At 34.3% G+C, this 14,504-nt stretch overlaps 1 long non-coding RNA gene across 1 annotated transcript in view; it reads left to right on the plus strand.

The window, feature by feature from the left end:
• The window catches only part of LOC127548151 (uncharacterized), a 160,569-nt gene that overhangs the window by 124,812 nt on the left and 21,253 nt on the right, over window positions 1-14,504 (plus strand). Inside the window, exon 2 of the long non-coding RNA XR_007950327.1 lies at window positions 5,145-5,170. This is a non-coding gene — a long non-coding RNA (uncharacterized LOC127548151). The remainder of the gene's footprint in view (window positions 1-5,144; window positions 5,171-14,504) is intronic.

A 14,504-nucleotide genomic window follows, 5' to 3' on the forward strand; every position in this document is an offset into this window, starting at 1 on the left:
AAAATTCCCACCACCAGCTTTTTCCCATCTAAATGGATAATTTTAGATTCAGAATCAGTGGACCTGAGATTCAAATGTTAGTAATCTGACTTACTACTAGTCCCCTTTTACAAATCATTTTCCCTTTTTGGTGGGACAGATAGATGATATGGTGGATAGAAGCTGGGCTTGGAGTTAGGAAGAACTGAGTTCGAATCCAATCTTAGATATTTATTAGCTATAGGACCCGTGACAAGTCACATCATCCTGCTTGCCACAGTTTCCTCATCTGAATTATGATCTGTATAAGGAAGAGGCAAACAGTATCTTTGCTAAGTAAACTCCAAATGTGGGCATGAAGAGTCAGACATGACATTTGGACTTTGTTTCCTCATCCATAAAATAAAGGAATTGATCTCCAGCATTCTTTCTGGCTCTGTATTTGTGAGTGTTTAATAAAATGTATTACATTATTTTCAAGATCATCTTTTATAAATGTGATAATTCAGATAGATTATCTCTCCTTCTCAAATGATTGCAAGATCTACTTAATAATCTCTTCTAACTAAAGTTCCTGCTAAGGGGCTTCCATGCTCTTTATCTGCCAATAACACAACATTTGATCCTCCAGTCAAACAAAGAGGTTGACCTTATTGTCTTAACCACAAGCATATTTTGTAGGTCTGTTTTGGAAAGATATCGAAATTATTTCTTTCATTTAATTTAATAATTGACTCTTAAGATTTACAACCTGAAAATTCAAAACCACGTCTCCTGTCTCTTTTCTCACGGATAATTTTTCACTCCCTGTTCTCAATTTTATTTCCCACTTAGGACTCCAGAGAGAAACAAAATCATGGCTTTATCAAAGCCTGAAACCTTAGGTTTAGCAGAAACTGTGGCCACCACAGCTGTAGGTGGAAGGGGTGGGGAGGCAAAAGAATGTAAAATCAGCAGACCCCTAATAGAGAGAGTAGAACTACATATGCTTAAAATCTTAGGTGTGGGTTGTAGCTCATTTGAACTTCTGAAATGAAATACACAACTTCTGAAACAAATCAAAAGCTCAAAGATGGCAATTAAAAAAAAAATCACCCAAGGTCATGATGAGTGTTACTGAAAATATAGACAGGCTTGTAATTATATAGGTACAGCTACCATCAAGGGTTAAAGGGTCTCTTAATAGTTCACCAGCAGTTGAGCTACCAGCTCTCCCCCTCCCCCTCTAATCTGAAAGTTTTACAGCCTATACATAAATATTTTTAAAGACCCTAAATTGGTTCTTAAAGGTGAGAGTGAAGGACCTAATTTTTCTCTCTACCTCAAAAAGTAGCCCAGCTGTTTAGAAGTAGCAGGCACTCTGGATTCCAAAAGGATCTATTTTGTACAAAAGGGAATGTGACCAACATAGTATTGATTCTTACTCATAAGCTTCTCCATCAGAATTCTGGATTCCCTGAGAATTTTGGTAAAGGATAAGGGGCTGCAAAAGTGTTTTGAATCTACTTTGACTCACTTCAGAAGACTTTATTTTGAGCCAAAGAACCTAATATTGAATTAAGAGAAAACATTTTGAAAATTAAAATTCACTAAGAATAAAATACCTTCTGGCTACTGCTGTCACCTATATTCAAAAGCAAATATCCAGCTGACAGCAAGTAGGTTCATTTCTGTCTGATCTTGCAAGTGATTCAATGAGAGTTGTGGGTGTTTTTAAGAAGTCATAGTAATGTAACTTAAAAACAAAGTTTCTTAAAAAATATTTATTGCATAAGACCTAGGAGATGAAAAGAATGTAACTATTATTCTTGGTTTGTTTTGAGGTTATTTACTTAGGGCTAAGCACCTCATTTTTCTTGTGTACAAAAAGTAATTATGCAGTCAAAAGAATTATAGCTCATATACTTCAAAACATATGAAAAATGTAAAACTTTATTACACACATTAATTTCTAACAAAGGACATCTCCAGCATCAGTGTAACTGGGATAAGCCAGATAACTGATGTATATATACGGATGTTTCTCCCAAATGGGTTTTATAAAGGCAAACAAACAAATAAACAATTTCTTCTGTTATGTCTCTCTTTTATAAATTTTCACTTCCTGGTATAGGCAATAGTTTTTGGAATTTTTTTCTATATTAATATATTCTCCTCAAGTAGCCTTCCTAGTCACCCACCCATTTCTCATTTTATTGTTCTTTGCTCCTTGGGTGAAATCTGTTTCTGTCAGTAGTGAGGCAAATGTAGGAAAACATATGTCCTACATACATATTATAGTCCTGGGATTCCTAATTTTGCTCTTGTCCATTCCCAACTTCAGTATAGAATGTACCAGATGTGTGTCACCATACTTGTTTTGTGTTAGGACTGTTTCATTTGTTCTTTCTATTATTGAAGGGTAGCCTCCCTGGGAATTACATCTGGACTTTTGTTACCATATGGAGTACTTAGGTTGAGTTTTAATTGCCCCTAGAGTCCCCAAATGACTTGACCTATTACTGGTGGGACATTGTGCAAGTGTTGTGAGAAACTAAAGGTGCTACAGTTGTCTCAAAACATTGTAAAAAAGAGTGCTGGTCCTTGAATCTGGGAGAATAGATTCTTTAAAAAAATATATCCTAAATTTAATCATAAATAAAATGAGAATTTCCATTTACAATGTAGATCATAAAAAGGAAATTGCACATGGAACTATAGATCTCCCACATATAGATTTCTTTTCAATTATAGAATAAATCTGACATGTACTTTCAAACCTGTCTTGTTAGTCTGGTTTTTTCTATCTTCTCTTCCTCCTGTTCTCAGGAAGTATTGGATTCTAATTCAACTTAAGACATTTCCTAAAGCTGAGAGTGTGAGCATATCATAGCTTCTTAGTCTCAATTATTTCACTTGGGAAATAATAATAATAATAATTGTATTGCCTAACTCATAGGGGTATTGTGAGGTTCAGATTAAATAATGTCTATAAAACAATTTTCAAATTTGAAAGGCACATATAAACATGAGCTATTATTCCTATGTTCCCTATATCAATTCAAAGAAGTAATTTATCATTTTCTAAGATTTTTTTGTTACAGCCAAAATAATAATTTTTTAAAACATATATACATACATATTGTTCAATGCTATTCTATTTCTGCAATGATGGCAGCAGAAAATTGGGAAAGGGGGGGAGAAAGTGTCATAAAGATTTTAGATTATCAACCAAATTTAATATTTTTTTAGTACCATAAATAGGATACATTTTCCAATGATCCAAGAATCTTTAAGCAATGAGAGGTTAAATTACTTATCCAGGGTCACACAACTAATATATATTAGAGCTGTAGGCGCTTCTAGTTCTCTACACTTATGAAATCTTAGGTTCATTTTAAATCTTTATGTCATTGAAAATTAAAAATGGAAATGGATATTAGAAATAACATTAACACTGACTTTAATTTTATCCAGAAGTTAAACTATTGTCAGCTGATCAAGCCAAAGAGATCAAGAGAGCCCAGAAAGTTGCTTTTTATCAGTACACAATTATCTAACATACCAAATTAAGAGCTAGATAGACAGGAACAGAGACAGAGGCAGAGAGACAGGAAGAGAGACAGAAAGATCACTGCCAAAAGTTAACTGCTAAATCTAACAAAGAAGTATGATGGATGTTTCTGAACAAGATCTGCACATAAAGTAAAGAGAAACAGTAAAGTATATAAACAGTCCAAAATGTTTGACAAGATATCTAACTGAACAAAATCATCTCAAGGACCTTCAAAGATGACAATGAAGCAGAAAGATGCAAAAACTCTTAAAACAGTTATCACAGTCAAGGATAGTGGGAAGGAAGAAATCACAGATTTGGGGGACTATCTGTTCAAAGACTCACAGGAGAAAATGTCTTATCTGGAGGATGTAGCAGTTATTTCTGTCTCTGTCTCTGTCTGCCTGTCTCTCTCACACATACACACACAGAGGAAATGATTAAATTCAATCGAGTTCCCAAATATAGTATAAGACAATATAAACACTTTATTTCCATCAATAATTTCTATCAAAACAATAATAAAAGTTAATCAAATTGGTCATTTTGTTGGAAAATGCTTGAATTTAGTTAAATTTAACAAATAGGACAAGGTTAAATGATTTGCTCAAAGTTATACTAAATGTCAACAAGCCCAACTAGAAGCCAGATCATTTTGACTCTAAACCTAAGGCATTCTATTTTATAGATATGAATGCTCTTTTTATAAAAGGGAAGCTATTTGTAAAATATAATGGTCTTTATTGCAACCTGATTTCTATGTATAAGTTTAGCCCAGCTGTACTTTCAAAAACAGGATTTTTCTGATCTCTGAAATAGGGGCTAAGTTTTCATGAATGCAAGGAAGAAGTCTTTGAGTCTACTATGAATAAAGAATTAAGGTTTTTAATGAAACTTTCAAGCTGAAGACTTGGATTGTCAAGGAAATTCACTGACTTTATAAGGTATTTCTAAATGACTTTTATGTGCCAGGTACTATATAGGTGCCATATAAATATGTGTATGAACAATATATAAGAAAACTATGAAAAATTCCCTACTTGAATTGAACTTATATTCTAATGGGAGAGACAACAAATACATATGAACATGCATGCAGCATCAATATAAAGGGAATAAGTACAAATATATATGAAGTAGTGAAATATTTTATAATGAAAACATGCAGTGAAATAGTTTAGAAGGTAAGAAATTAGCAGTTGGAGGATCAGGAATAGATTTAGGCAGAAAATGAGACCTGAAATTCCTCTTAAAGGAAGAAAGGAAATTTATGAAATGAAAGTTAGGAGGTAGGGCATTCCAGCAAGAAGGATGATCAGAGCTAAGGTGTGGAGATGGCAGCAAACATTTAAAAATCAGTTAGTATAAACCAATCCCTTCTGGTAATCTAGGAGGCAAAATTGTTTATTCTTCCCTTAGAATGTTTCTCAGGACCTAGCTTTGTCCTAGTCACTCTATGAGTTCTTAGGAAATATTTGTTTGATTTCATATATAAAAAGATATCAGATATTTTGATGAAGTTGTACTTTATCCATTAAAAAAAGGCCTTCTGGAATTTCAATAAATTCCATTCAAATGCCTTATTGTAACAATGTAATTATCCTGACTTCTTTATGTTTTTTGTCCACAGATACTCAGGATGACCATCTTCCAAAGGTAGGGAGGTTTTAAAACTACATCAATTGAAAAAACATATATATGAGTGAAATAATGACAATAATAATAATAATAAACAGTGACAATGATGATGATGATGATGACAACATTAGTGCAATTTTATAATTCATAGAATGACTTTCCTTGATTTTCTCTATAATGCCCTTGCATGAGATACCATCATCTCTTTCCCCCCTCTTTCTACTTTTCAGCTTCCTTATGTGTTATCTAGCTTCATTAGAAAGTAAGCTTCTTGAGGATAGGGACATTTTTTTTTTCTGTTTGTATTTATCTAGCCAACATAATACAGCCACATGATAAGCATTTAATAAGTATTTTATGACTTTGACAGACATTATTTCTTTTCATCCTTGAGAAAATCTTGAGAAGTAGATTTCCCATCTATAAACTGAATTTCCAGAGGATAAAACCAGCTCAGAGAGGTTAAATAATTTGTGGTTACTCGGTACCTTTGGAAAGATTTAAATACTGGCATCCCAAAATATAATTCTAAAAATGACTAACAATTGATTGCAAATGAATATTGCAAATTTCACTGTGGCTATTTGAGGGATCTGTGAGGTCATCAATACTGGAATAAATAACAGATTACCTATACTTGTCTATTCGGTGTTCTTTTCTTCTATACTATCCTAAAATCAATCACAGAAAGAACATCCAGTGACCAAGGAACTTGCCTCGACTTAACTGAAGCCCAATTTGTGAAACCCTGATAGATAGGAAAATCTGAACTCTGGTGTTAATTACTACCCCGAAGCTTGCTTTCTTTTAACAGGATTTCCAGCATTTCTTTAAAAAAGGAAGTAACACTTCTATTTGTACAGGGTATCTCCTAAAACTGCACTTAGGCTTTTGGCATACCTTGTATTTATTATAGATCACTGATGATTTGAGAGGGAGAGAGGAAGAGGAATATGAAATTAAAATACGTTGTCCTTGGAAGATTCATCAGAAATGATTACCTTATGCACCCAAAATTATAAAGTAATGTGGTGGAAGTCCGCAATTGACAAGAATTGACTTTATTGACAATTCTTAGGAATATGTGTGTGTGTGTGTGTGTGTGTGTGTGTGTGTGTGTGTGTGTATCTATGTATTAGATCCAGTCAGCAACACAGGGGAAGTGACATTCAGTCACTCACTTATGTGGCTATCTTCTCCATCTATTCTTGGGGAAGTGTGTGACAAGGAAATATGGAATATTAAACCATGAAATGATGCATGCTCACACATTCCCCTCAGAGTATGAGATATTTCACAAACAGACCTATTGTCATTACCTAGGTTATCATGATTGTTATGTATGGAATATTTCTTCAGAGGTAGACAAACTGTTTCATTTACCTACACAACAGAAAACTGGAATAGATTCAGGGGAGAAGACAGGATGAATTGTTGAAATGGATTTTGAGATTGCTTTGACTATTCCAATTTGGAAAATAAGCAAAGCAACCAGTGTCAGTTCTTCCCAGCATCTAAGGATGTCATTCATTTGAAATTAAAATGGATAATAAAACTTGCCTTCTAGGTATGGGAGGGGGGTGTGGTGTTGAGTTACAGTTTCACTTGCAACAGTGATTGAGAACTAAGATACACTGCTTCCCAGCCCAACTTCGTGGTCTACAACCCATCTTCTAGGCTGGCTGTCAGGGAAGTGCTTTGGGAACCTTGAAACCCCATATAAACTTGAGTTATATTTAGCCTTACTTAAATTTAGGAATAATCACTTTTGATTTTCACAGTTTGTTCTTTTGTTGATATATATAAGAGTTAGTGAAATTCTGTAGGGAGATTGATTTGCAGAGGTAGGGGCAAATGAGAATAATAATAATTATTTTTTAAAGGCTTTAATTGACCTGAAGCATTGGCAAGGGTAAAGTTTATAGGTAAAGCCAGAGGAAAATATCTGAATATACCATGGTAAGTATAAGATGATATTTTAAATAATCTTGGTCCTAGTATTTTGCTTTAAATGAAATATCATTTAATACTACAACATATCATATATCAGATCATATAATATATCATATGTCATTCATATCACATATTATCTGTAATATCACATGATGGATTGCAGCCATGCCATAGCAAAAAATAATATTTGATGACATTATGCAGTGTTTCCTTTGCAAATATCTTTGCAATACCTGTGCTCTATAACTGTTCACACTTACTACTCCCCTTGAGGGATCTTGCAGTTCCTAGTTCTCCCTTCCCCCAAATAATCAGAATATATATTTTGCATATATTCTGCATAAATCCTTTCTTAACTGGTTGTATTCTCTTAGTTAAATGTCAGCCACTTGTGGTCAGGAAGCATGTCTTACTATGTTATGTTACATTGTTATGTTGTGTTATATTAAATCAGGTAAGGTCTTGTCATCACATGATATATTGACACAATGGATATGAGCATTAAGCCTAGAGTCAGGAAGATCTGTATTCAAATTTAGCTGTAGACATTTATCTGTATAATCCTGAGTGAATAATTTAACTCCTGACTCAATTTCCTCATCTGCAAAATGGGAATAAAATAGCAGGATTGCTGTAAGAATCAAATGAGATAATAATTATAAGATGCTTAGCACTGTGCCTTGGCACATAGTAAGCACTATATAAATGCTATTTATCATCATCATGATTATTATATATGACCTTAAAAATGTATGCATCCATGGTTTAGTGAGAACTTGGAAGATGTTCTCTTTTGGAGTACCCCAGGAACCTATGCCTGGCCAAATTTTTTTTCAGTAAATTGGAGGAAAGTATAGATAATATCTTGTCAAATTTGAAGATGATAGAAAGCTACACTGGATGAGTCAGGATCTAGAAAAAGTTCCTCAAAAAGTATATATTAGTCCCAAATTAATAAGGTCAAAATGAATAGGAATACATATAAAGTTTAAGGCTTGGGTTCATCAGATCAGCTTCATAAGCTCAAGATTATTACAGAGGAATTTGTCTACTAAGAAAGGATTGTTGTCACATGAGTGGGCATTTTTACGTTGGTGTTATTTTCAAAATAAAGAACAGTTTTTTATCATCCTGTTGTGGGTGTGTCTAAGTATTGCACTAGATAAGAAAGTGGATCTGAAATAAGATAATTTAATTCAAATTTCATTTCAGACACTGACTACCTCTGTGACTCTAGATAAGTCACTTAACTTCTCTCAGCCTCAGTTTATTATCTTTAAAATGGGAGTAATAATATCTTCCTCAAAGTATTGTTGTGAAGATCAAATGATATTTATAAAACACTTTGCTAACCTTAAATCTGATAGCAAATTACTTCACCTTATTCCCAATCTAAGTTATTGAACATGAACTAAATAAATTCCACATAGAACTCTTTAAGATTTTCCAAATTAAATCCACATTCACTTTGATACTCCAAGACATAGGGAAGACAACAAAGAAAAAAAAAAAAAGATGAGAAAATGTGTTTCAAGAGTTATACACAAAGTAGGTCAAAGACTTTTCAAATACAAAGAAATCTCATCAATCAGTAAGCAAATATTTATAATATCTATTATTTTCAAAGTACAATGGTCTAGGGCATTGTGGGTACAAATACCAGAATGAGATACATACATTGACCAAAAGGAGATGCACTTAACTATGTGAATACAACTAGTTCAAGAAGGGGTTCATACAGAATACATATAAGAATAAATATCCTGATTATTTGGGGAGCAACTGGAAGATCACACGAAGAACATGGTGAGTGCAAGCAGGATGCATCATAGGTATTACAAAGATACATTTGCAAAGTGTATAATAATGTCAACAAAGAAACATATAATTGAAAAAAGATGTGCTGCTCACATAGTGAGATTGAGGGATAAGTGACAAAACATTCACATGTTCTGTTGCCCTCATTATTTCAAAAGAACTCAAAGTAGAACCTCAATTCAATAGGTAGAATCTCTGCATTAAATTTCTTGAAGTCAATAAATGAGAGTCACATAGATTGAGCAAACATAGTTTATCCCATTTAGGAGAATACCTATATTGATGAAACCCCCAAAATATTGGAGTATGTTAATAAAGAGTATTATGCTAAATGGTTGGCGGGGGGAACACAAAATGTTTCCATAAGGCTCTTAAAATTTAGTTTACAATCCTTACAGAGTTTATTAATCAACTTGTTATTAAGGATTAGAGAATCATTTATATATGGAAATTTAAAGGTCATTATACAGATCATTCTTACTATATGACTGATTGCCATTAATGATATAGAACTTATATCTGCAATGTGCTTTTTCCCCAATAACTCTGTGAAACAGAGAGTGAAAGTATTATTATCTCCATTTTTAAAGTGAGAAAATAGACCTCAGAAAAGTTAAAAGCTTTGCTCTGAATCAGACAGCTTAGTTGGCATAGTGGACAGAGTTCTGGTGCTCTATTTAGGAAGACATCTTCATGAATTCAAATCTGGCCTCAGATTCTTACTACTTGTGTGACCCTGGACAAGGTATCTATACCTGTTTTCCTGTTTCTTCATCTGTAAAATGATTTGGAGAAGAAAATGACAAACTATCCCTGTATCATTGACAAGAAAACCCCAAATGGGTTTTTGAAGAGTCTAACGGGACTGTGAAACAACTGAACACCACCACCACTGAGCTAGTAAATAACAAAGCTGGTATTTGAACCCATAGCCACCCTTCTTTAGATCCAGGGTTTTCTCTACTACACCAGCTTGATTTGCTCTTTGATTCACTAGGTTTGGTTAAAAAACCTATTATGCTAGGTTCTGGAAGATCCCTGACTTCATGGAGTTTACAATTTACTTGGACATAAAATCTTTAAAGGATGATGAAGAAATTAATCTCTAGGAAAGTGACTACTTTGCTCTCATCTCTATCAAAACCGCCTCAGATTCCCTGCCTCAAAAACAAAACAAAACAAACAAACAAAAAAAAAAACAACCCAGAAGAAAATAAGCAAACAAACAAACAAAACAAAAACAAACAAACAAAAAAAAAAAAAAAAAAAAAAAAGAAGCAACCAAACAAATCTAATGGCACTAATCTGCAAAAAGGGATTTGGATCTAAAGGCTGAAAGTGAAGGTCATGAAGATGTATTTCATTACCCCCTAATGATAGATGCTTTTGAGCCACTAGGGACAAAAAGGGATGAAATCCCCTTTAAGGCAAATCCAGAGAGAAAGGTAAAATTACTTTAGTAAGCAGAAAAGTGGTAGGAAATTATAAAGTAGCCTATTCCATGGGAAGCCACACATTGACAAATTGCTAATATTAGTCCTATTGCTTAAAGGTAGAATTCTGTGTTTTATTTTTGGAATCTAAAAGTATGAAGCTTCTTCAGCCCTGATTTTGGCCTGATCCAAGGACAGAGCCAAATTTCAAAAGGAAAAGAGAATGTCTTAGATTTTACTTAGAGTTTAGGCTAGTTGCAAGTCCAAATTCTTTCTGAGAAACTTTCTTATGATAAAGCAGGAAGAAAAAAGACAAGGTTGTTGAATTGGAACTCAGGCTCAATACTGGAATTACATTACTTTCATTTATGACTTAGTCCTTACCAGGTGTGGAAAGTATATTTAAACTGCACTCAGAAAGTTACCAAATTGTGAGTTTGACCCAGCTATACCACTATTAGGCTTATATTCCAAAGAAACCAAGGAAAGGAAATCAAAGAAAGGAGAAGGATATCTGCATCATATCTATAGCTGTATCAGCTATTTTTATGGTAGCCAAAAATAGAAATTATTGGAGAATGGCTAAACAAGCTTTGGATATAAATTTAAGGGAACATTTTATCATAAGAAACAATAAAATGGGTAATTTCAAAGAAACAGATGACTTCTATAAATGATTGTTCAGCAAAGTGAGTAGGAATAGAACAATTTATACAAAGATAATATTATGGAGAAAAACAAGTTTAAAAGACTTTAGAATGCTAATAAACACACTGATAAACCATAAGTTCAAAAATTGATTAAACCTGACACTTACCTCCTAGCAGAGAAGTATGAATCTTAAATTCACAAAGAACATACATTTTTGAACATAGCTTATGTATGGATTTCTTTCATAGGACACATATATGTTAAGAATTTTTTTTCTTTCCCCACAGGGGTAGGGTGGACTAATGAGTCAGGTAGATTTATTTAAAATGCTTTCTTTTTGGGAAAAAAAAAAAAGCAAAATTGTAGAGAAGAGGAAGATGACCTTGTAAAAGGACCAAGTGTAGAATTTTATACATTCTATAGAATAAAGGTCATAAAATTCTACAAACTCTTATAATCTCCTCCTCAAAAAAATGTACTATACCTATGCCAGTGGAAATGTGTGTTGACTGAGAAAAAAAGAGGATGTTTTTTCTAAAACAAAGATAGCCAAAGAGAGTGAAGAAAGGAAGAATTACAGGCCAGGTTCCTCCAGGATTAAGTGCTGTATGGACCATATGGATGAGTCCAGAGCAAAGGAAACCTTTGGGGTTTTCTGCCTCATATCAAAGTGACAAGTTCTTTCAGCACTGAACCCCTACACAGCTGGAAGCAGCCAGGAAGTTCTCATACCCAAAGGGCTCAAGCACTAAATCGCTATGTTCCTAGATCCCTATTGGCCCATTCAACTTCTGCCTAATCTAGCTTTTGAGCTGTATTATACAGTCTAACTCTCGTCTCTTACAGATGAAAAAATTGAGACCTAGGGAGGTTAAGTGATTTGTCTGGAGTCAAACAGAAAATAGTGTAGGCAGGATTCAAAAACAGACTTCTGCCTTTAAATCTATTTGCAATGACAACTTCATTGCAATTGTCTTCGAAATTATTTATATCAGAAGTCTTTGCTCTGGTCATAAGTGGTTAACTTGGTTAAAGATGGATGTGTCCTAGGAATTCACATCATCTCAATGAAAAAGGAAGCTGGGGACTTTGCCATTGTCAGTTGTGGAAAAAAGATTCAGAAATTCCTCCAGCAGGGGTAAACTTGAAGAGAATACTTCACTTGCTGTATTGAATTCATTAAAATTACAATAGACTCTCCCCATACAATAAATAACTTTCACTAAAGAAATTTCTATTTCAACTCTCAAGGTCTTGCCTCAGAGATGTAGTTTCTCAAAAACTGTCCTTCCTGTTGTCTATTCTCTCCATTTGTAAATTTCAATTTAAAAATTTCTCAATTCTTCTTGATGTTTATGACTCAGTAAATACATTACATAGGCAGGGTTCTTTGAAGAATTGTGGAGTGACAGTGTGTGTGTGTGTGTGTGTGTGTGTGTGTGTGTGTGTGTGTGTGTGTGTATGTGTATGTATGGGGGAGGTTTGAAAATTTTTCCTTGGCATTTAAGAAAACAAAGTCAATAATCTGTGGGGGCAATACAGGTAGAACTCACAATGTGGGTTAAAATTTCTATGAATGGGAGCAGTTTTTCTTTTTCATGGATCAGATTTATCATTCTTATTCCATCTGATAAATGACTCAAACACATTTAATTTATAAGAACAAAAATTACCGTTTCAAGCACACCAATTTTTAAATTTGAAATTCTTGGCTTCTGCCAATTTTTGTCATAGCCTTAATTTTATTTCCCCATAGAAAAAGAATTAGATTCAATTCTTATGATTCTCATCCACCAAAGGACAGTTATCTAGTTCTCAAAGCTCAAATAGTTAAAAAATGAATATGAGATGGACTGAAATATAGAAATGTGTTACCATTCACACTGAATGGATTATAGTAGAATAGTTTTTATTAATTTGGGATTCATACACTTTTAACTATTTTTAGCAACTATCTTTCAACATAATTTTTATTACATTTTTTCTTTTACATTTGAAAATATTGTTTTGCAGGCTCCATAGATTTCACCAGACTGACAAAGAAGAGAGCGAAGTCCATGACCCCAAAGTGATTGAGAAGCTTTCTTTATTATGTAGAAGATATTGTCAGAGAGAATCTTTAATACGGCAAACTTCTGCTAATGATAGAATATATTCCTTTTAACTATATGACTAGAAAGATAATGCTCGTGGTAAAAGTAGAATGGGTAATATTTCTAGGAGTGAGAATTTCCTTAATCATCTGTTCTTTGGGGCTCAGATCCCATCCAGTTAACATTGGAGTTTGGTGGCAGATATCCAGTTCCAATAGATTCCTCATCTCTTTACTTAGAGGTAGGCTGACCAAGGCAATGTGTTGATTCAGCCTGCGATCCTGAACATTTGTAAAATGCCTTTTAATGAAAGAGGAGTGTCCTGAGTAACATGCTAAATCCTGCCTGTAATCCGCACCCCAAGGAGGAGACAAAGGAACTCTCCCTTCCCCTAATATAGCAGCAATAAAGATAGGATGATGGCCCCTGATGTAAACATAAAATAATTGTACACTGAGGCTTATGCAAAAAGCCTTTGTTCCCCAGTACTGGAAAGGCAGTCACCCTGAAACAATGGGGCAAATTAGCATGCATCCAGCCCAAGGCTCTTAGCAGCACACACACACACTCATAGTGACGGATGCTTAGCTCTTGCTGGGAGGTCACCACTAAGAATCTTTCTTGGGAAGGCAGCATGTCAGATTTCAGACACTTTCTCTACAAATGGGCTTTTGCAGCTCAAAGGGGGGGCTTTCTGATCCAGATAATAAAGTCCATTTACATGAAAAGATGCCGCTTTCAATGACATGATTAATTTCGGAAATACCTGGCATCTGAATGAAGCCAAGACTTCAAAAAATGACTGATGATGAGAAAAGATAATTAGGCAAATGTCAAGAGTCAGTGTTTTGATTGGTGACTGAGGGGCTGGTCTGTCTAGGTTATCGTATACTCCTTCCAGATGGAAATGAAAGGTCTTTGTGGTGAGTTTGGGATGATCAACCTATGGTTAAACATAAACTCTCTCTAGCTTATATTTCCCCCAGCTTTTCGTCTATCATGGCCAGCAGCGAGGTCTCAATGACTTTTTAGATAATCCCAGACAAAGCTGGTCCTGTTTCTCATGAGGTCTGAAAAATGTAAATTTATCTTGCCCTGCATGTCATCTGTACAAAAGTAGCTGCTCTGTTCTGAGCCCTTTTAAAAGTCTCATTGACTTTTTCCCTCTTAAAAAAAAAAAAAAGTCAAACAGAATTTAATAATCTGCAAAAAGGACTTGAAGAAAAAGGCTGAAGTGGAAGGTAATTCAAATGTACTCTATCCCAACATCTTCTATCTTCCTTCCTTCCTTCCTTTCTTCCTCCCAGCTTCCCTTCTTCCCTTCCTTCCTTCCTTCCTTCCTTCTTCCTTCCTTCCTTCCTTCCTTCCTTCCTTCCTTCCTTCCTTCTTTCCTTCCTTCCTTCC

Source organism: Antechinus flavipes, chromosome 2 (genome assembly GCF_016432865.1).
Source record: "Antechinus flavipes isolate AdamAnt ecotype Samford, QLD, Australia chromosome 2, AdamAnt_v2, whole genome shotgun sequence".
In the NCBI taxonomy this organism is placed as follows: Eukaryota; Metazoa; Chordata; class Mammalia; order Dasyuromorphia; family Dasyuridae; genus Antechinus; species Antechinus flavipes.